The sequence below is a fragment of the Haemaphysalis longicornis genome, unplaced genomic scaffold (genome assembly GCF_048455015.1).
Source record: "Haemaphysalis longicornis isolate Haplotype H1 unplaced genomic scaffold, Haemaphysalis longicornis Haplotype H1 scaffold_6, whole genome shotgun sequence".
Classification (NCBI taxonomy): domain Eukaryota; kingdom Metazoa; phylum Arthropoda; class Arachnida; order Ixodida; family Ixodidae; genus Haemaphysalis; species Haemaphysalis longicornis.
Genome location: NW_027526407.1, coordinates 158,468,311 through 158,488,775, shown reverse-complemented (window position 1 = coordinate 158,488,775; position 20,465 = coordinate 158,468,311).

Sequence of the window (20,465 nt, the reverse complement as noted above, 5' to 3'; positions counted from 1 at the left end):
TCGTTAAGCTTTATAAGACGATAGTCTTGCTTGGGCTACTTAAACCCAGAAATATTGGTCTGACTGTCTGTCTGTCTGTCTGTCTGTCTGCCTGTGACTCGATTCAGCCACCCGGCCAAAGTGAAACGAAGTCTGCGCAATTGTCTTACATACTCACAGCGAAATCTAAACATCTAAGGCCAGATTGTATGCTCATACTTGTCAACATTGTTGGACACGAACAAGAGATTACGCAAATATAAGACATAAAATCAATACACAGGGGATATTTACAGTGTTCATTTATAAAAAATCCAAAGATTGTTTGTTTTTTCTGAAATGAAATACTATATATACTGCAGAAAACAAATCACACTGGCCCCTGCTGTCGTCCGCACCACTATAGCTTTTGGCGGCATTTTAAAAATTCAAGAGGCAACAGTTGCAAATGGTTCCACTAGATACCTTCCACCTTCTGCTTTGAACGCACGCGGACTAGGGCAACGCGGTTCTCTAAACGTTGAAGCAGGGCGACTCGATTCACGCGCGTCTCCACCGTACGTCAGCGCTAGTCGAGGTACCCTGCCTGGAGTAGTGGAACGCGGTAAGTTTAAACTGCCTTGAGCACACCTTTAGCGTGTTTACCTTGGGGGGAGCGAGACGCAAGAGGGACAGCATGAGAGGTGAGCCGGAAAGCCAAGGGAGGAAATTTCTTAGCAAATGTCGACAGAGTCTATTGTCTTTTGTCGACATTTGCGAAGAAAGAAGGAGATACGCGGTCAATGTCTTTTGTTACATTGAACCCGCCATGGTGGCTTAGTGGCAAAGGAGTCGTCCTGACGAGCCCAGGGTCGCGTGTATTATTTTGGCCGCGGCAGACATTTTTCTGATGAGCGGAAAATTTAAGACACGAATGGCCCAGATTTCGCTCATGTTAAATGTCCCCAGTGGGTCAAATTTTATCCGTTGTCCTGATGAACGGCACGCGTTAAACGTTTTGTCTTTGAAGGACACAATCGGAGCATCCCACAGAACTTCCCTTGCCTTCAGCCAACCACCAGAAAAAATCGGGAATTGCAGCAATTCATTAAATCCTTCATTTAAAAAAAGGAACATCTATAAACAGAGCCGAACGAATTTCTATATCTCCCCACGCTCTATTGCTCTATGAAATGTCTTTGTACAACCTTGTGCCATCCAACGTACATTTTGGATTGCGCACACCGACCAGCACTGCCTACAATGTCCACTCGTTCCTTTTTTAAGAAGTTTGAAACACTTGACAACGACTAAATAGTGACTTCCACCATAAACATTTATAAAAAACAATGTTTTCGGCTCCTGCACCTGAGCCTTTATCACGACCGGAGTACTTCATTCTTCTGTTTACCTGGATGAAGGTAGCCGGGGCAACGACAAATTTCCACTAGTAGGGTACCACTCCCGCTATCGCCAACACTGGAATGTTTTCTCTCACATCGGGGCCTTACCATTTGCCATATAAAGTGCACAAAAATGGGCACGTTATTGGAGAACTACCGGCAGGGCTTCAAGAAAATACCACAGAAAAGTTAAACATCTATCTAATATAGAGTTGTATCGTTGGAACGCAAGCCACAGAACGTTCCTGTTTGAAAGCATGCCTTCCTGGCCAGGTAATTTTTGTTCGTTGTCAAAAGCGCTAGCTCCGACTCACGCTGTGAAGGTGGTTAAGCTGCGAAGTTGTGAACGACACCCTCAACAATTACCCATGCAACGTTACTTGAATTCACACACGCGGCTCTACAAAAAGTGAAACAAAAGACTCTGATATCCGTTACAGCGGGGTGGTGGGGTCGGGTGGCGTCCGAGCGCCGCAGCGACGGCAGAAAGAGAACAGCGAGCAGCGTCTGGCGAAGGGTCGGCAGAAGGAAAGCAGCACGCGCGGCTAAGGCATGATTTCTCTCATAGCCTTCCCCTTACTCTTGTTTCATGGGTCGCTTCCAAGGCCCTGACACATTTGTCCACACGCTGTTCCGTTCGCCGCCATTCCAAACCGCGCGAACGCCGTTATCATACATTATGCGGTTTGCATTTCTTACGAGGGCTTCGAATGAGCGCACGTCCCGCCGTTGTGCTCGTTGAGCAAACCATCAGCATTTACGTCACCTCTTGTGGGCGAAGGTTATTCGGGAAGACAACCGGCTGTCGCCCCGTTTCGCTACGCGGGTCCAGGTTGGATTCCTGGATGTTCCAGTAATTTCTTTCATTTAGCCTGGTGGTTTCTGCTGACGTGGACACGAAAAACTTCATTGGCTGGCAAAGGTATACTGCTTCGCAGTAATTACCGGAGATCGCTGTTTAATTTTGTCGCCAGCCCATGGCGGACTGTCCGGTGGATGTCAAATTGCCGTTTGACAAAACCTTTCCCCTCAAACAGATTTTTCCTAAATTCGTCCAAGAAAATGGCAGTTGGCGTGGTCGAAGGCTTAATAGACGACGCATAACAGGAGGTTGCCATGGCGGGAGCTTCACTTTTTATAAATGCAAAGGTGAACTGCGTATACAACACATATGGGATGTATATGCTACATGTGTCCACATATATACTACGTATATAAGACATATATATGCGCCACACAAGGGGAAGTTTTCAAAGTGTATACTTGTCTCTTTTAAAAATTCAGCGCTAAACTGCTCCGCAAGAGCATATGTGCATAAAATGTCACATGGTCTTAAGGAGGTCGCCATGAGTTTTAGTGTTAGCGCTTTTGTGGCTTCTTTCTTCCGGTAATGTGTGCTCGCGCTGTTTACGATATAATATATGAACTGCTGCCTCCCTCCAAGCTTGGTATTGCATTCGCTGAGCTTGCCTATGAGCACGTGAGATTAAAAATAGCATTAAATAAGCCGACTAGTGGGAAGCGAGAACTGAAAGGGATAACTTTTCGTTCTGTTTTTCTTTATGTTCCCACTCGGCGTGCAAGCGCGTGTACGTTTATTTGTATTGAAATGCGGCTCCGTTTTTCGGACCGGGGACAACTCATCAATGACAATGGATTATGGTTTAAAGGAGGGCAAACGAGATGCAAATGTTTCTTTCTAGAGCTAATGTTGTAAGCGTAACATTATCGTGCTGATGGAATTATACATGCATGAGTGGCTCTGAGATAGCGCCGCTTAGCATGTGGTCACTATTCCGATTCACGTAAAGGTGAAATTTGCAAAACTAAAGATGATGTTGCTTTTAAATCACATTTTCATGTACAAAACTACCTGTAATGTAATTAGTGTGCAAAACTACCTGTTATGTCATTGTGTGGATTGCTAAATCGCCATCACGGAGCAAGTCAAAAATTAAATGTTCGATGGTTCGAACCCTTACGGTTTCACGGGTACCTTGTTCCCAATGAACGATGAACCCGCATGGGTTGCAAAACACAGAAGATTCTGTTGTCTTCGTCAGTGTTTGCAATGCCGCATTCCCAAACAGCCCCTACACCCTTTCCATTCACTGTTCACAAAATCGCTGTTTTCCTGTTTCCGTTGTAACCGCTTCAGAATGGTTTTAAACTGATGCAAGGGTTGCGAACCTCCTGATTCTATTTTTTAGCGTTTTAATGAAAAGCGATCCCTGACCTCTGGCAGAATCTTTCGCGCCGGAGAGTGCACTACCTATCCGCAATGTTCATATCTCTTCCTAATTCCCCACCACAAGCCGCTATCCGTGAAAAAAAAAGCCGTAATACACTTGGTCAAAATTTTGTATTCTTTTTATAAGCGCAGGAAGAGGTGTCAGCTTTGAGGGCTATTCCCCTTTTTTAGCTCCCCAATAATAGCCCTAGGCGCCGTGCTTATTCGGATGGTCACATTAAAGCTGGATGGAGTTCCCAAGGGGCCCTCGTTCACTTATTTAAGAATGACCGGTTTCTGAGTGCTAAACTCCGAGGACCATTTCGCAGCCACTCCACAGACTTTACACAAGGCCTTGCATCACCGCCTCCCTTACAGAATCAAACATTTCCTGTCCGGTTACTGCTCCTCCTAGTAACGTCCTTTTTGTTTCTATTATTGCTCTCTGCAGTAATGCATTGCTTTCCCTTGCGTCTTTCCTGTCATTCTTTCTTGGCTGTTTTTCGGAGCTAACCTTACGCTCTTTTTCGGGAGACGAATTCACCGCCACTTACCGTCATGTCCCAACAGCATCGTCACTTTATTTACTGCTTGGTTATTTGCAGGTGTATTCTTGTTTCCACGATGCCTACGTTTTATTTCGCTCATTTCTCTGTTATTTTATTCGCGCTAATTTCTGTTCCGGCGTTATTTCTTCTTTCAACATTTTCCCTCGAGTCCCTGCTTTTTCTACGTTGGAAAATTTTTTTGTGACCCACTTCTTTGCTTCCGGGTGTCTTTCCGCCTCGTTTGTTTTTAATATCCAGTATCGCTGCTTCCTTCCCGCTTAGGCACAACTCTCCGCTCTTTTTCTAGTTTTGTCTTCATCCGTCCAATCTCACACCCAACCTCCTGTTTTTGCGGGACACGTGTCAGCGGCGTTCATGTCCACCGGGACTAGTGGAAACCAAGGCCATGTGTTCGCCACAGACATTTGCCCCTGCTAAGTCCTTTTTTGTCACGGCGCTTGCGTGGTCCGTTCTTGCCTTTTTTCGGGCACCCAAAGGCTTCCGTCTAGTACTTGTGTGTTTTTGCGGGATCGCTATCGTCCTCGCGTGCCGTGGTCGTATGGCCTCCGACGTTTGCGGCCATTTTGGTGTTCGTATCAAATGCTTGTGTTCAGCAAATATCCTGGCTTCCAGAAATTGCTGATGGGAAACTTTCCTCTTTCATCCGCCGCCTTCCGGTTCTCGTCACTGACTTTTAAAGATCCCCAGGTGGCCAAAGTTATTCCTACGGCGCGCCTCATCGCCTGTGTTGCGTCTGTGTGTTAAACCCTGCAATCAATCACTGACTCCGCGAACATGGCATGAAAAAGGACTCAAAACCTTCCTGCACTACAATGAGTAGGTGAATACATTTATAGTCGACATATTCAAAAAAATGTATTTGGATATGATACATCATGACAGTGGGGCTAAAAGAATCGAATTTGTCAGTCGCAGTTATCCCATAAAAAACTAGTGACCGCAGTTGTAGTTTGTAACAACAAAATGTCAGAGCCTTCACAGGTCGGGAAGGAGGGGCTAAGCCCACAAATTTGACCTCGTATAAAATAAAGCAATTCCGCTGAAAGGGAAAACTGTCAAGTGCGGAGCAGTGATTAGATGATCATGATGATGCTTAGTGGCTTCCCCTTTGTAACGGCGTGGCGTTGCACAGCGGCCTCAGTCGTAACGCCACAGTACAATCAGCTCACCAAAAAAACACAAACAAAATAAATAAGAACAATTATGTGAAAATAAAAAGAAGATACTTTTACGAAACTTTTGTGCTAGACTGACTTATTTGTTCCCATGTCTTCCCAGATAGTTCTCTGCTCTTTTCCCACAAACATTCTAACGTTCTTTTACTAACCTCTACTGCTGTCCAATTCACTTTTCCGGTAGCCTTAAAGCGAAGGGCTTCCGGAAGCTGGATGGCTCCATCACTGAGGACCTTTGCACTCCGTTACAACATGTCGCATGGTTTCGGGCTCATTGCCGCAGCCTGCACATAGTTCTTCCTGTACCGGCTCGCGGATAAGCGTTTTTGTCGGCAAGCAACCCGCCCGGGCTTCAAAAACAAATGCACTCCTTTGGTATTATCGAATAATTTTTCCCTTATGGTCTCCTGCTTCCCGATCCTGTAGATATCTAAGGACTTTTTCGCATCCATCCTCTTTTTCCAGGCCGTTGTCTCTGTTTCTTTCACTTCATTTTTTATTGCCTTGGTCGTTTCCCCTGCATTTCTAGGTTTCCTATACTTTGTCGTGAGCCTTCTGGGTCTTTTCCTCCTTTGTGTGTCCACGATTTTATATGTAAAGATACCGCAACACTTTGGCCGCCCATCTCTGATCATCCATATTTCTAATTCGTTCTTTAAAACATATTTTGCTCTGTGCTTCTCTCACTCGAAGTATGCCCATCCCATGTCTCCCTGCACTGCCTCATTTGTTGTTTTACTGTGTGCTCCTAATGCCAATCGACCTACGGCCCTCTGATTTACTTCTAGCCCTGATTGAATCTCTGATTTGACCCACACTACGGCGTTTGAAAAGGTGAGTGCTGCTACCATTACTCCCTTCCAGATTCCTCTCACTACTTCATATCTGTTATATCCCCACAGTGCTCTGTGCTTCATGATAGAGGCGTTTCTTCTGCCTTTCATTCTTAAATGCTCCTCGTGAGTTCTTATATACGTCTGACCTTCGTTTAACCATATGCCCAGATATTTGTATTCCGTTACCCACGGTATTGCTGCTTTATGAAGGAATACCGATTCGTTACGGGTGTTGCCATTAAAACTAGAACTCCCGACTTTGCTGTGGTAAACTCTAAGCCCAGTTCAGTGGCTTCTTCCCCGCAGATATCTGTGAGCTGTTGCAGACACTATTTTCTACCTGCTAGTAGTACTATGTCATCTGCATATATCAGTACCGGAATTCGTTGTTCCACTTCCTCTCCTTCGCGGCTATAACATAGAATGAAACCTATTTTACTGCCTTCAAGCTTTCTTTCTAGTCTAGCCATGTACAGCATAAACAGCAATGGCGACAGAGGACAACCCTGCTTTAAACCTCTATTTGTGACTACCGGTTCCGTGCACGTTTGGTCTTCCCAGGTAATTTGCATCTCGCTCTCATTGTATATTCCCTGCCACAGCTGTATAAAGTCCTGGCCTAATCCCTACCGCTCAAGTATGCTCCATAGAAGTTCTCTATCTACGTTGTCGCAGGCTCCCTTTATATCAAGGAATGCTATCTATAGTGGTCTCTCCTGAGCCATTGACACCTCTATGCATTGGGTTAGGACAAATAAATTGTCCTATAAGCGTCTGTCCCGTCTGAAACCATTTTGTAGTTCTCCCAGTATGCTCTTCCCCTCTATCCACGCTTGTAGTTCCGCTTTAATTGCTTGCATTACCAGCCTGTATTCCGCTGAAGTAACTGTAATGGGCCTGTACGAATTGGCATCAGCCCTGTCTCTTTTACCTTTATATATCATCTTCATCCTGCTCTTACGCCAAGCCCGCCGCGGGGGCTCAGTGGCTAAGGCGTTGCGCTGCTGAGCACGAGGTCACGGGTTCGATTCCCGGCCGCGGCGGTCGCTTTTCTGATGGAGGCGAAAAGCAAAAATGCCCGTGTGTACGAGATTTCGGCGCACGTTAAAGATCCCCAGGTGGTCAAAATTAATCCGGAGCCCTCCACTACGGCGCGCCTCATCGCCTGCGTTGCGTCGGCGCGTTAAACCCTACAATCAATCTGCTCTTACGCCAATTGTCGGGTACTTCCTTAGTTTTTATCACTTTTTCGATTGCTCGATTCAGTTGTGCCTTGTTGTTTGGACCCAGTAGGTTGACTGGCCGTATAGAAATTTCATCCGTCCCTGTTGCCGTATTACTTGGAACTTTTTCTTCGGCTTTTTTCCAGTTTAGATTCTCCAACTTTAGCTCTCTATCTGTACGCACTTCGCTTGCCCCACTCCCTGAATGCGGTAGCCCTCTCTCCGTTCTTCTGAACTTCTCTTGTATCATTGAGCGTATGTGAAATACCGCTTCTTCCCCTTTTAGTACCTGGCATTCGCCGTTATATGACATGACGTTGTACTTCTTCGGTCTTTTTCCTTACTTCCTTTACATGGTTATAAAACTTTCTCGGCGCGCTTTTATCCTTTGCCCGTATATTGGAGGCGCATCGCTCACTTTCTCGTTTACGTTTTTGCTGTACAAGTTTTTGTACTTCCAGCTTCATAAGGCGGTACCAATTCCACTTCAAAGTTATTTCCTCTGTTTGCATTCAAACTCGCTTGGCCTCCCTGTGCTCTCTCGATGCTAACTGCCTTTGTGTTATAGCTTCCTTGATTTCCTTGTTCCACCAGCTTCTAGGTTTTCTTTTTCCTTTCCAGTAGTTGCGTTCTTTCGCGTTCCTTATCTGTCCTCGAATGAAACCAATCAGTTGGCTGTATTCCCAATCTTTCGTAGGTTGTCGCTCGATTTCTGTGTTCAAGCTTTTGGCAATATTAGCCATTTGCTGATCATTTAATTTCAAGTCGTGTACCACCGTTTTCTGGTTTTGAGCTTCCATTTTTCCAAAAGTCAATGTTATTCTTTATGGTCGCTTCCTAAGGTGTGGGCAAATATTTCATCTATTTCCACTAGAGTCAACCTTTCATACACTCCTTCTGAATGGAGTCTGTAGTCTATACTGGACTGCTTTTCCCCTCGTTCCCAAGTAATTTGTCCCTTACATATATTCTATCTGCTTACTACAATGAGATTCTGCTCTTCAAATATATCTAGTACCAGTTTGCCGTTGCGGTCTGTGTATCCGTCCAGGTCCGCAATGTGGGCATTCATGTCTCCCACTAGAATCACTTCTCCCGATTGTCTTAACTGATCGAGGTCCCGCATCCTACCAATTTTTCATAATTTTCTCTAACCTCCCTGTCATCACCTGACCACAGATAGGCGACTCCCAACCGCGTTTCGCTTCCCGCTATCGTGCTCTTAACCCACATGTGTTCTTTGCAGTTTTCGTTTACTCTGAGCCAATTGGCTCCCTGTTGAATGAGCATTCCGACCCCTCCCCCTCTTATAGTACCTACCGTTCTGTTACAGCCTTGCCATATATATTCAAGCATTGCTGCGGGCTCTTCTAAATCTCAAAGAAAAGTTTCTGTAAAGGCATATACTTCAGTTTTTTTTTCTTTTTCTAGTTCACCGCGAACCTCTAACCATTTTTCCCGTGATAAACCACCATGCATGTTTATGTAGGTAATCGTAGTCACCCCACGCTTTTTCTTTCGGGTAATTCTTTTCCGATGTTTGGGATAAGAGTCGGTCACCGGGGGAAACTCACTTGCCTCATCGCTCGCCTGCATTGCTACCTCATGCCCCTTTCTAAGCTTTTGTGCGCCCTGTGTGATTACTTTGGTACTTTCCTTTGCGCTGTACAATCGACTTCGACCAAAATCACTGGTCCCTGCCGCATTTTCACTGTGCCTGTTATTTAGTCCTGCTTCCGGGATGCCTTTAGCCCCCCCTCAAAAAGCTACCGCCCGCGCAGCTAGTCGCCTCCCCACCGGCTCCGCTACGCCGTCAGTGAAATGTACTCCTTCCCGAACAAACACTCGGCCACGGCCCGCACGGTGCACTTCCCGGTTGAGGTTAACCACTTCAAAATTCCTAGCTTTAGCGAGCGTCCAAATTTCCCTGTTGGCTTCTCCCACTGCCCTTGCAACGCGGCCTCCTCTTCCCTCAACTTCCGGCACCGTGCAGACCGTGATCTGGACGTCGTCCGAAATCGCCCGGAGTTCATTGACCCCCTTCGCCACCTGCTTCGCTATGCGTCGTCCTCTTCCCTGAAGCACCTCGTTTAAGCCCCCCATTATCACCACTAGGTGCTTCTCTGTCATTGTGTCCCACACCTGCTCTTTTGCTTTCTCCATCACCACGCTAGCCATCTTTCCAGGGAGCGTGCTAGCCTTAACTCGGTTGTCCTCTCCTACCCTCTTTGTAATCACCTGCTCTGCCCTGCGCATGTTCGAGTCGCCCACAATGGGAACTCGCCGCTTCCTCGAATGTCTTGGCTGCGCAGGTGTTTTTGCCGCCGAGGCTTTCGTGCTGATTGCCTCTGAGTAGCTCTTGCCCGGCGGCAACCCCTTCCCTTCTTCCACGACAGCGTTAGGCCCCTCTCTATGACCAGCGCTGCCATGTCCACCCGCTGCCTCATGCTCGGAGGCCCTGGCCTCCCCTTGTCTTCCCGCCTCGGAGCCAGGCACACTAGGTGCGCTTGCCCCGTGGCGTACGCCATTGCTTTCCGGAATGGAATCCCTCGGCACACACACGCTTTCTACCCGGGCTAGCTTCCCTTCCAGCACCTCCCGCTGTTGCCTTTTGGCTTTCAGCTCCTCCACTAACCCGTCAACCTGTACCTTCAGTTGCTCCATCTCGTGCTCTAGCCAGTCGAGGCGCGACTTCATTACACACATTCTGCACATGAAGTCCTGCCCTTCGGCATCCTCAGCTGTCTCGAACCTTGTATCCTCGAGTGGATACTCCCGATTGCACCTCATGCACGTAACGCCCGGCTTCTTCTTCGTCGGCAAGTTTAGGGGCTACCTAATTGCCGTCCACAAAGTTATTACTGCCGCTTTCACCAAACACCGTGCGATGCTTGCCTACAGCGTCTTCCTTGGTTGGTGCACTGTCAAAAAGTTGCTTAAACACACTACTAACACTAAACGTTACTTCTATTTGCTCTACAGCATTACCTCCCTAAGAGAAACACAAAACAAAGACTAATCGCATTCGCCGTCTGGGCCGTCGTCGCTGCGCTGGGAACACACATCCATCGTCCGTCGCGGTGAGACTCTACGGTCCCTACAATTAGCCCTAGAGGCTGTGGCGCCCTCTCTTGAGTACTTTTAGTATCATATTGGCGTCAATAGTGAATGTAACCACAAGAGGACACCGCATCCCCTGAAAATGCCTATTAAGAGACTGTGTTTAGTGTTCAGTAATTTTGGGTTATTAGCGTGTTATTTGATCTTTTGTGTAGTTTGTATTACTGTGTACGTATTTTCGGCGTAGTAGCTGCAGCCTCCGTGTCAACGGCGCCGAGCAAAGATTACCCTTAACATTTTGCAGGTGTGGGATGTGTGTCTTTGTGGTCTAATAAGGGACGTTGTTGGGCTGGTTGGTCGATCATACTTAAGGGATGTATAGCACAACAAAAGGGCGAAGGACGGAAAGGATGCACAAGGACAAAGCGCTTTGTCTTTGCGCATCCTTCTGTCCTTCATCCTTTTGTTGCGCTATACATCCCTTAAAGGGACATTGAAGTGAATTTATCAAGCTCCCGTTTTTGCTTGCACTGAGTAGACTAGCCCAAATTAACTCACTTTGCATTGCTTATCCGCTTCATAAGTCGGTAGTTATTTCTTGAAGTGCGAAAGAAGAAACACTACGATGCGCAGTCTGCGGCGGCCGCACGAACTATTGGCTGTTACGACGGAAGAAAGTGCGTCGTGATTGGGTGATGTCCAGGATTAGCATTCAAAAACGTTTTCGTTCAGATTCTGTAAAACAACATGCTTGACATCCGACGGCATCGTTGGATGGGCATTCTCGATATCTCAGTACTTTTCGTACCGCGCGCCTGCCATGTTGTCGACTTTAAAGTGCCTAAGATAAGCCACCCAGGACGGCTTGGAATCGTGGCAGTCCCTAGCCGAGGCCTACGCACTGGATGAACGCCCTCCTCGTCACTACAGACGCTCTAATTCCATGCGCTTTTCCCCCACACTTGGAGCTTGGCTCTCTATCCAGTACGGTTAAAAGCGTGTTCACACAAGGCCAAGTGTCTGCTGATTCTGGCCTGTGCCCACTGCCCGCAAGTAGTCTGTCGTTGTGGCAACAGCACGGCAACGAGAAGTCGCTAGCATTTCGGTCAGCCTGCGCGCGTTCTAGAACTATGTCGGGGAGCAGTGAACGTTACGGCCCAAAAATGGTGAACTCAGTATAGAAAACATCGCCCGAAAAAAAGTTAACTTACAAAAAAAAAAGAATGAACCCTCAGGGATTCGAACTTGTGACTTGCAAAACAACATACCTAGTGCTACAAACCACTCGACTATGGGATTGTTTTTTCCTTCATTGCCTGCTTGGCGACAACACAAATCCGACTGCGCAGTGCACAAATTAGTAGCTCCAGCCCCCAATCGGCTGAAGGGAGTGGCGTAAATCATGTTAAATTACTCTAGAACATCCAGAATGTGTAACCACTCAGGTTCTTCCGGCATGACTCTATAAACTTCTCTTATATAAGCAACGCTTTCAATAAAGTACTCTCGCACTGTGCCAGCATCCTATTCGGCATTTTTAACCACCATGCGAGTTTTCCACATAGAATGCAGACTAAGTGCCATGAACATATCATAGGGCACGCCTCCCTCATTGTTTACGGCTGAAAAGCGAATGCCATGAGGCGTTAATGGTAAGTCTTTTTTTAAGGTTCATTGGAGGATGTGCCAGTAGAACACCGTATCCCAACAGTCCATAAAAATCTGCTCGATTGTTTGCAGCTTTTGGCATAATCGACAGTTAGGTGTCCAAGTGTGTACATATAGTCCTTTTTCCTGCAGCCAGGAATTTACCCGTAGCGTGCCGCTATTAAGTTTAAAGAAGAAACATTTAACAGATGAACGTACTGGCATTCGTTTTACTATTTTAAGAACATCTTTTACTGAACCCACTGCATACAACTGATGATAAAAAGGAACAGGTAGACACACATCAATCATATATTTGTACAAACGTTTCCGCGGTACATTCCGCAAATACTCCGAGGAAAACCTAACCCTGAAAATCCTAAAAGCATCCACGACTTCGCGCAAGAGCCCACGCACAAGTACACATCGCATTTCAGAAGTTTAAAATACATAGTCTGGAATAACATCACGTAGTCGTGCTTGTACCACAGTACGTAGAAAGCAATCTCTCTGATCTCTCAGAAACATAAACATAGAAACTATTTGTCGGATAAACAAACGTGTCAGCCCCAATCCACCACTTTCCACCGAGCGAAACAAATTAGTTCGACTCATGCGCTCCCAACTTGAGCCCCACAAAAACACCGCAAACACTCTGTGCAGCTTTTGTATGTTCCTTCTTGACATACAAATCACCTGTAGGGCGCACCATACCTTGGCAACAGCAAACACATTACATACTGATGCACGGGCAAACATTGACAGATCCCTTCCCCCCCATTGTGTTAATTTCTCTCTAACTCTATCAGTTTCTCCGTCCCAGTACTCTCTAGCGTCCTGGTAGTTTTCAAGTGTGATGCCAAGATACCTGGCCGGAGTTGACGTCCAAGGCAGGTTCTCGAAAAACACTCGTCTACTTTGCCAGTCACAGTGCCAAAATCCTATGCACTTGTTCCATTTACCTGCACTGGCAGACAACTTGCAAAATCGCTTGAGATCATTCACCACCTCACTCACACTTTTCCTATAACAGCAAAAAACAGCGATGTCATCGGCATATGCCACATTTTAACTTCACTGCAGTGCAAACAGAATCCGTGTATATTTTCATTTTGAAGAATTTTTAAACAAAATGGCTCAAGATAAATCGCAAACAACAAGGGACTCAAGGGGCACCCCTGCTTCACCGACGACAGTATATTAAAACTTTCTCCCACATTTTTTGTTTACAATAACACTAGCTGAGCACTGAGCGTACGACATCTTTACACCTTCGAGGAAGATGGATCCTACGATAACGTGTTCTAACACTGAGAAAACAATGTTATGCGCAACATGGTCAAAGGCCTTCTGCAAATCAATCTGGATCATCGCCGCGTGGCTCCCTAGAGCGTCACTACACACTAATTCACTTCTTGCGACATGAATATCGGTAAAAATAGATCGTCCCTGATTTACACATGTTTGATGAGTTCCAGCAATTGTTTTTATCACTCCTTGCAATCTCCTAGCCAAAACCTTCATGAAAATTTTTTAATCAACATTAGTTAGGCTGATTGGCCTATACGACTCTACTGCCAACAGCTTTTCAGGATCATCAGTTTTAGGAATTAACACAACATGGCTTTTCCGGAATGAAGGCGGTGTTCTCTTGGATTCATACGCTTCCTTTATTACCCTGTACAATATTACTGCTATATCTTTTTTGAAGAACTTGTAAAACTCAGATTCAAATCCATCTGGCCCCAGCGACTTCCCTATGGATGGCTTTATTTATCCCCCTCGATGGCTTTATTTATCTCCTGCGAACTGATCGGCGCCTCCATGCTTGCTCTGTCATCATCACGTAACTTTGGCATTGACGGCAAGAAAGTTAGGTCGTAATCTTTAGTGCCTTGCTTTTCAGTTCCCATCAGTTTCTTATAATGTTCAAAAACCGCGCGCTTTATGACTTCGGCGTTCCAAGATACCACATTATTGTATCGAATAGCTTTAATGTCATTCTTTTGCGCGTAAACTTTTCGTCACACAGGGAACGTTTGGTTGGCGTTTCGCCCAACCAGAGTTGCTCTGCGCGTGCGCGCACTGTGGCACCCCTGTACTTGTCGATGTCAATGACCTCTAACTTATTTTTAACCTCTCTTATTTCTTTTGTAAAACTTTCAGGCTGTTGAGCCTCAATGCCAGCAAGAACTGCAACTGGCTTTCTAGTTTTTTTTCCTCCTCCTTTTCTTTATGAAATACAGTTAACCCCGTTTATAGCGAATAGCAATATTCACCGCGATTAGTTCGATATATCCAATAGTTCGATATAGCCGAACCCGCCAATAACGAACTTATCGTTACAAGTTCGCAATCCGCGGGAGCCCCCCTCCCTCTCCTCTACTCCACCATCCCCGCATACAAAAACGAACACAGCAAAGTAGCCGTTAGTTACCATACCTAAAATAATCCATTTATTGCAAGTATTAAAGCTACTTTCCGCCTGAACTGCCTACTTCGCAAAGAAAAAAGCGGTGATTTTTGCTTTCACTTTCGTTTTGGCGGCTTCAACTAGCATAGCATTCTCTACACGAAACATTATTTGCACCAGTTCGAGTCCGCGTCCTCCAAAATCTAAGACCCGCCGCGGTGTCTCAGTGGCTAAGGCGTTGCGCTGCTGAGCACGAGGTCGCGGGTTCGATTCCCGGCCACGGCGGCCGTTTTTTTGATGGAGGCGAAAAGCAAAAACGCCCGTGTGTACGAGATTTCGGCGCACGTTAAAGATCCCCAGGCGGTCAAAATTAATCCGGAGCCCTCCACTACGGCGCGCCTCATCGCCTGCGTTGCGTCGGCGCGTTAAACCCAACAATCAATCAATCAATCAATCCAAAATCTAAGAATCATTGGCGGAGCACATTGACTGCCGAAAGCGCTTCATTATAAGCGTCGGACGGCTTTCACTTGCGACATCATCGGGAATGTGGGGGAGCTCTTCCCACAGTTCACCGATGCTGCTGTCTTGGTCCGGACTCGCTGACTGCGCGGGTTCCGTAGCGAGTCCCGCGCGTCGGAAACAGTTACGGAAAGTGTCGGGCGTCATGTCGCTCCGTGCGAGGCGCAATGTCTAAGTCGAAACTCTTGCTCCGTGGTCGCGGCCAATCCACATCTCAATCGCTGCTCCGAGACCATGCATTTCGGCGGCCATTCTAGGCGCGCAGAGTTCGATATATCGGATGTGAACTTCGTTATAAGGAATACGTTTCCCATGTATTTCCGTAACTGAATTATTTTTGTTCGATATATAGCATAATTTGCTCTATCTGGGTTCGTTATAGCCGGGTTTGACTGTATGAAGGACGACCTTTCAATTGCAATTATTTTAACGTCACTCTTTAGCTGTTCCCAGACAGTGATAAATGACCCACTTTCTGTTCCGATTATCTGCTCTAATCTCTTCTTTAGACCAGTTCTGAATAGTTCATCATTTAGCAGTTTGTCATTGAATTTCCAGGTATCTCAGCTAAAGCGAGTTTTTTTTTTTTTGCTTCTGACCAATCGTAAACGTCCCCATGCTGTGGCTGGTGAAGGACAGCGGTTTCACGTTGTAGGCCTCGCACAGAGGCATAAGACCCACTGATACGTAACCTCTGTCGAATCTTGCGTGACTTTTACGTTGAAAATGTGTGTATTGTGGTGCATTCACATTTGACGGAACACACGCGACGTCCTCCAGGCCAAACTCATGCACTAGGCTATTTAAAATCATCGCACTCAAATCATGTGTCGGCGGTTTTCTTGCTCTATCAGCGCTTGAACAGACGCCGTTGAAATCGCCAAGAAATATTACGTGCCTTTCTCAGATTAAATTCACTTTTAAACTTTCAAAAAAAAAGGTGGCGATCCACATCCTTATTTGGCGCATATAGACAAAGCACTCTGCATGCCTTTTCCGAGTACGAAAAATCGCACACAATAAAGCGACCACGTTCGCAAACACTCACACTTTCTTCAACAATTTCCACCGAATTACGCAGAAAAAGTTCGCACTGCAATGTGTTGCGTTCGTACACAATGACCGTTAATGGTTTTTGAGACACATGTGTCCACCCACCCCTTCAAAAAGAAACATCCCCCTCGCGAGGGGCACGATGAAATGCAGAGCATTTATGGGGCGCACGACGTTAAGTAGTTTGCGTTACGTTAATGTTGTTGCACTTGCGGCAACTGCTGACGAGAGAGCGCGGCGATGAGTGCGTTCCAGCCTCGCCGACAGCCGCCTTTATCACGCCACGATCGCGCCACGCGCGCGCGATGCTGACGTCACCATCACGCCACAGATGTTGTTGATACCGCGACGCGCGCGCCCCCACCTGTTGGGCGTGAACCGACCGCGGAGAGAGCGCGCGATGCGAGCGGAGAGTAGGCGAGGAGGAGCGGGGCTGACGAGATAGCGTGGCGATAAGCGCGTTCCAGCCTCGCCGACAACCGCCTTTATCACGCCACGATCGCGCCGACAGGGCGCACCAGCGAGCGATGCGGACAACTACGGACGCCAAGAACGGGTGACATCCTGAGTTAAAGAAATGCTCTGCATTTAAAAGCCCACATCCAGCAGACGTGCCTCTTGAGTTGGACACACAAACGTTATATCGTGCTGTGAAAGTTTGCACCATCCAGTCGGTTTGCTCCTGACTTTCCATTTTCGTCTCTCGAACGGTGATTATGTCGATATCGTTTTCCAGAAAAGGGAGGTTAAGCTGTTTCTGTCTCCTTTTTGACGACAATCCCCTGACATAAATTGTTGCCACCTTAGTTTCTGAAAGGAGATTCGCTACAATTCCCGTTAATGAGCGTGCGGACAGGATGGTACTTTCATTAATGCCAGAAAGAGGAGCGAACCGCTATAGTCAACCAAGTGCACTGTCGAAATGACATAGAAGCTGTCATGTGCCCCATACCAGTGTATGGTACCTGTGCCGGCCTCGAAAATATCCTTACGTAGTCCTGCCCCCACATACACTACAGACAGCACCACGGGTACGGGGCGTGGATTCAAAAACAGCGCAAAGTAAACGACTGCATTACGGGACAGGAGTCGCGAAGACACAACGATGACCGACGCTGGCACACGGGCACACTCGCGCACACCACTCGCGGGACTACGTCGGCGTCTGCGCCGGCGTCGACGCTGTCGCCTTGCTGTCCGGTGGAACGCTACCCTTGGGCTTCTGGGTGGAACGCCGCCCCGGCACCGTTTTCCAATGCGGCTCATCGGAAGCCACGTTGTCGCCTTCTGTCATTTCGGCGTTGCTCTAGCGTCCACGCTTTCCTTAGGTGCTGCTAGTGAGGTCCTTGCTCGTGTCCATATCGATGGTGTCAGCTTCAGTCTCCTTCCCACCGTCCGCTTGGTTGGTTTCCAGCATGGCCCCTTCTTGGGCAGCTTGGTTCACTGGTGGCAGTGATACGACATCTGCGTTGAGTCCCGGCTGGTCATTTTCGCTTGGACGGCGGGTGACTTGCACGTCGGCAGGTCCTTGAGCTCATCCGTCGACGCTGGCTCGTCTCCCCGTCCTCCAGCGGCGACTTCTTCCGCTTCAGCTTCATCCGTAAAGTGTTCACACTTGTCGTCACACCCCACTGGTCCGGCGACAGTAGCGTAAGTTTGCACGCACAGTGAGGCGTCATGGCCAAAACGGCGACAACGAGTGCTGTGCAGAACACGACACTCCCGTCGAACGTGACGGCCCAATTCTCCAAAACGGCGCCGTCGTTTCGCGTGGGACGTCATTCTGACGTAAAATTGGAGCAAGACCCTAGCCTTCCAAGGTGTCGGGGAGAACGGAGGAGAGGAACTAGCCAATCAAAGAGCAAGCTACGTTCCCTAGCGTTGTCCCTTTTGAGACTTCTAGGGAACGTTGCCCGTTGAGGTTCGAGACGGAGCCGCAACTCGCCACAGAGGGTGCGCGCCGCGACCTTGGAAAGCCGAATTTGCGCGCAAACTCCTCGTCGCTCAGGGCAAACGCGTCGCGCGGCCTGTGTTGTCGCCTTGGCCATCGCATTTGTCGTCTCGGAGCTCGCGGAGATTGCTGTGCCGCTAACGAGCGAATGCCCCGCCATGTCGAGATACACCATTGAAGGCGCGGTTCACGGCAGCGTTCTATTTACCGCGTACTGTCCGTACTGGGTGCAGCCGCGTACGGGCGCTGGTGCAGCCGAAGTGCGCCTGGTGGAAAAATGTGCGGCATATGTTTGTTCCGTGCGGCCGCGCTGTTATTGGGGCGTCGGACAGACGGGTACATCCATCGGCGACAGCGTGAAAATGTTCCGTTGAAATCACGCTAAGCTATGTCGCCGAACGATTTGGAGCGAACGAGCTTCGAGTTTTACAAAAAAAATTAATAAGACATCCCCCTCGCGAGGGGCACGATCAAATGCACAGATAGGACCTGCGCCGGCAAGTCGTATCTCTCGATCGCGGGACCCGTGTCGCCATCTTTCTGAGGTGCGGGACAACTTGTGGCGCTTTCGAAACAAACCAGAAATGAGTGAAAGATATAAAGCGCGTTCGGTGCATCGAAATCTGTGTCGGTTTCGTGGCTCAGTCGGTAGTGCGCCGGGCACCTTGCGTTCCGCCCGCGGCGTCATGTGTTCGAAACAGGGCGCCGGAAACTGTTATTTCTTTTATAGTGTAGTGGCCTGGCTGCGGACTACGACAAGGCCGCCTGCGGACTACGACAAGGCGCGCCTGCGGACTACGACAAGGCACGCCAACGCCGCGTGACATTGTGAGTTACTAAAATGCTATGCATTTAAAACAGGGGTAAAACAATTAGCAGACAACAAGGCGCGCACGCAACCGCCTCTGCACCGCGCAGGAGCTTCGCACGCTTTCGCCGTCAAGGGAGCGCCGTTTGAAACGACGCACTTCCCCCCGCATCGTTTCTGGCCGCCTTTCGGCGTGCGGTTGATTGACGGGTGACGTAATCAATTACGGCCTTTTTGTCTTTCAAACCATATAAAACGGCGTAATAAGTAGGTCACGGGCTATGAGCGACTGCTCCGCGGTACTTTTCCGGATGACGCAAGGCGTGACGACATTTTGCACACGGCCAATCACGTGCGCCTTCATGGTCGCCGTTTCAAAACGAGGGGCAAGCGGCGCGCGCCGTTTCCTTAGAGAATTCGGCCCAGAACGCTGACACCGCAGGCAAAGCGGCAGACGCCCGAACGACTACGAGTGCGTTGCCCCCGCCAATCGGAGCTGGTGGGGCACGTAGTCGGGGGTGACGCCTGCCTTTAGCTTCAGCGATATAGGGCGCGTTGTCGAGCCCTTGTCGCAGCACCCAGACACACGCCACCGGTCTCTTGCGACATGAATCACTACGCCGTACGGCGCCAACGCGGCTCGCACCATGTCGTAGGGCACACCATAAAGAACCCAGTCTACTTTCATTCGCAGCACCTGGTTGTTCGGGTCGATGACCATGCAGCGAAGATCATTTACTTTTACGTCACGGGCCAGCAGTGCAAACGTTGAAAATATAAGGTATACAATGTATAACCAGTTTACACTTATATTTATTTTTAGCATTTCAAGCAGGTTACGTCACTATCTGTTGCATAGCGCTCGTGCAGTAAGCTTCCCCAAAGTTCCACAATATTGCCGCGAACCATGAATTCAGTTTGTCCATTTATGTTTTGCTTTTGCCGCCCGGCTGCGCCAGTCTGTGTTATCTGTGCGCCAAGGGAAGCGCGTGTTCCATTCATTCTTACTGTGCCGCATGTGTTACCTCTTCTCATAGGGAGAGCGTTCCGAACTATCGTGAACAGTCTAGAATGACGGGTTGTGCACTGCGTTCTACAAAGCTTTTAGCAATCAGCTAAGTCCAGTGTGATGTTACCTGTACACAGAAGCGTACACACTAGGAAGACTTCCACCCTCGTTTTCACAATCGCACACTGTTCTCATACCCAAAACAGACGTAAAAGAAGAGCTCAGAAAAGTTACTGCGTATAGGCCGATATCTTTAACGAATGTAGATTATAAAATATTAATGAAAGTCTCAGCAAGGAGGTTACAGAGTGTGATAATAGACATAGTAGGCGAACACCAAACATGTGGAATAAAAGGAAGGTCTATAACTAGTAATATACACATAGCACGGAGCATTCTCGAGTGTTGTGACGGAATGGATGAGGTTGTAGCCATGCTACAAATAGACCTTGAGAAGGCCTTTGATAAGGTCTCACATGAGCTACTCTATACTATTTTGGAAAACATAAACCTAGGAAAAGTAATAACGGAGGGCGTAAGAATGGCGTATAAGGAGTGTTCAACAAGGCTGGTAATAAATAAGTCAGTGAGCCGTCAACTAACTGTCA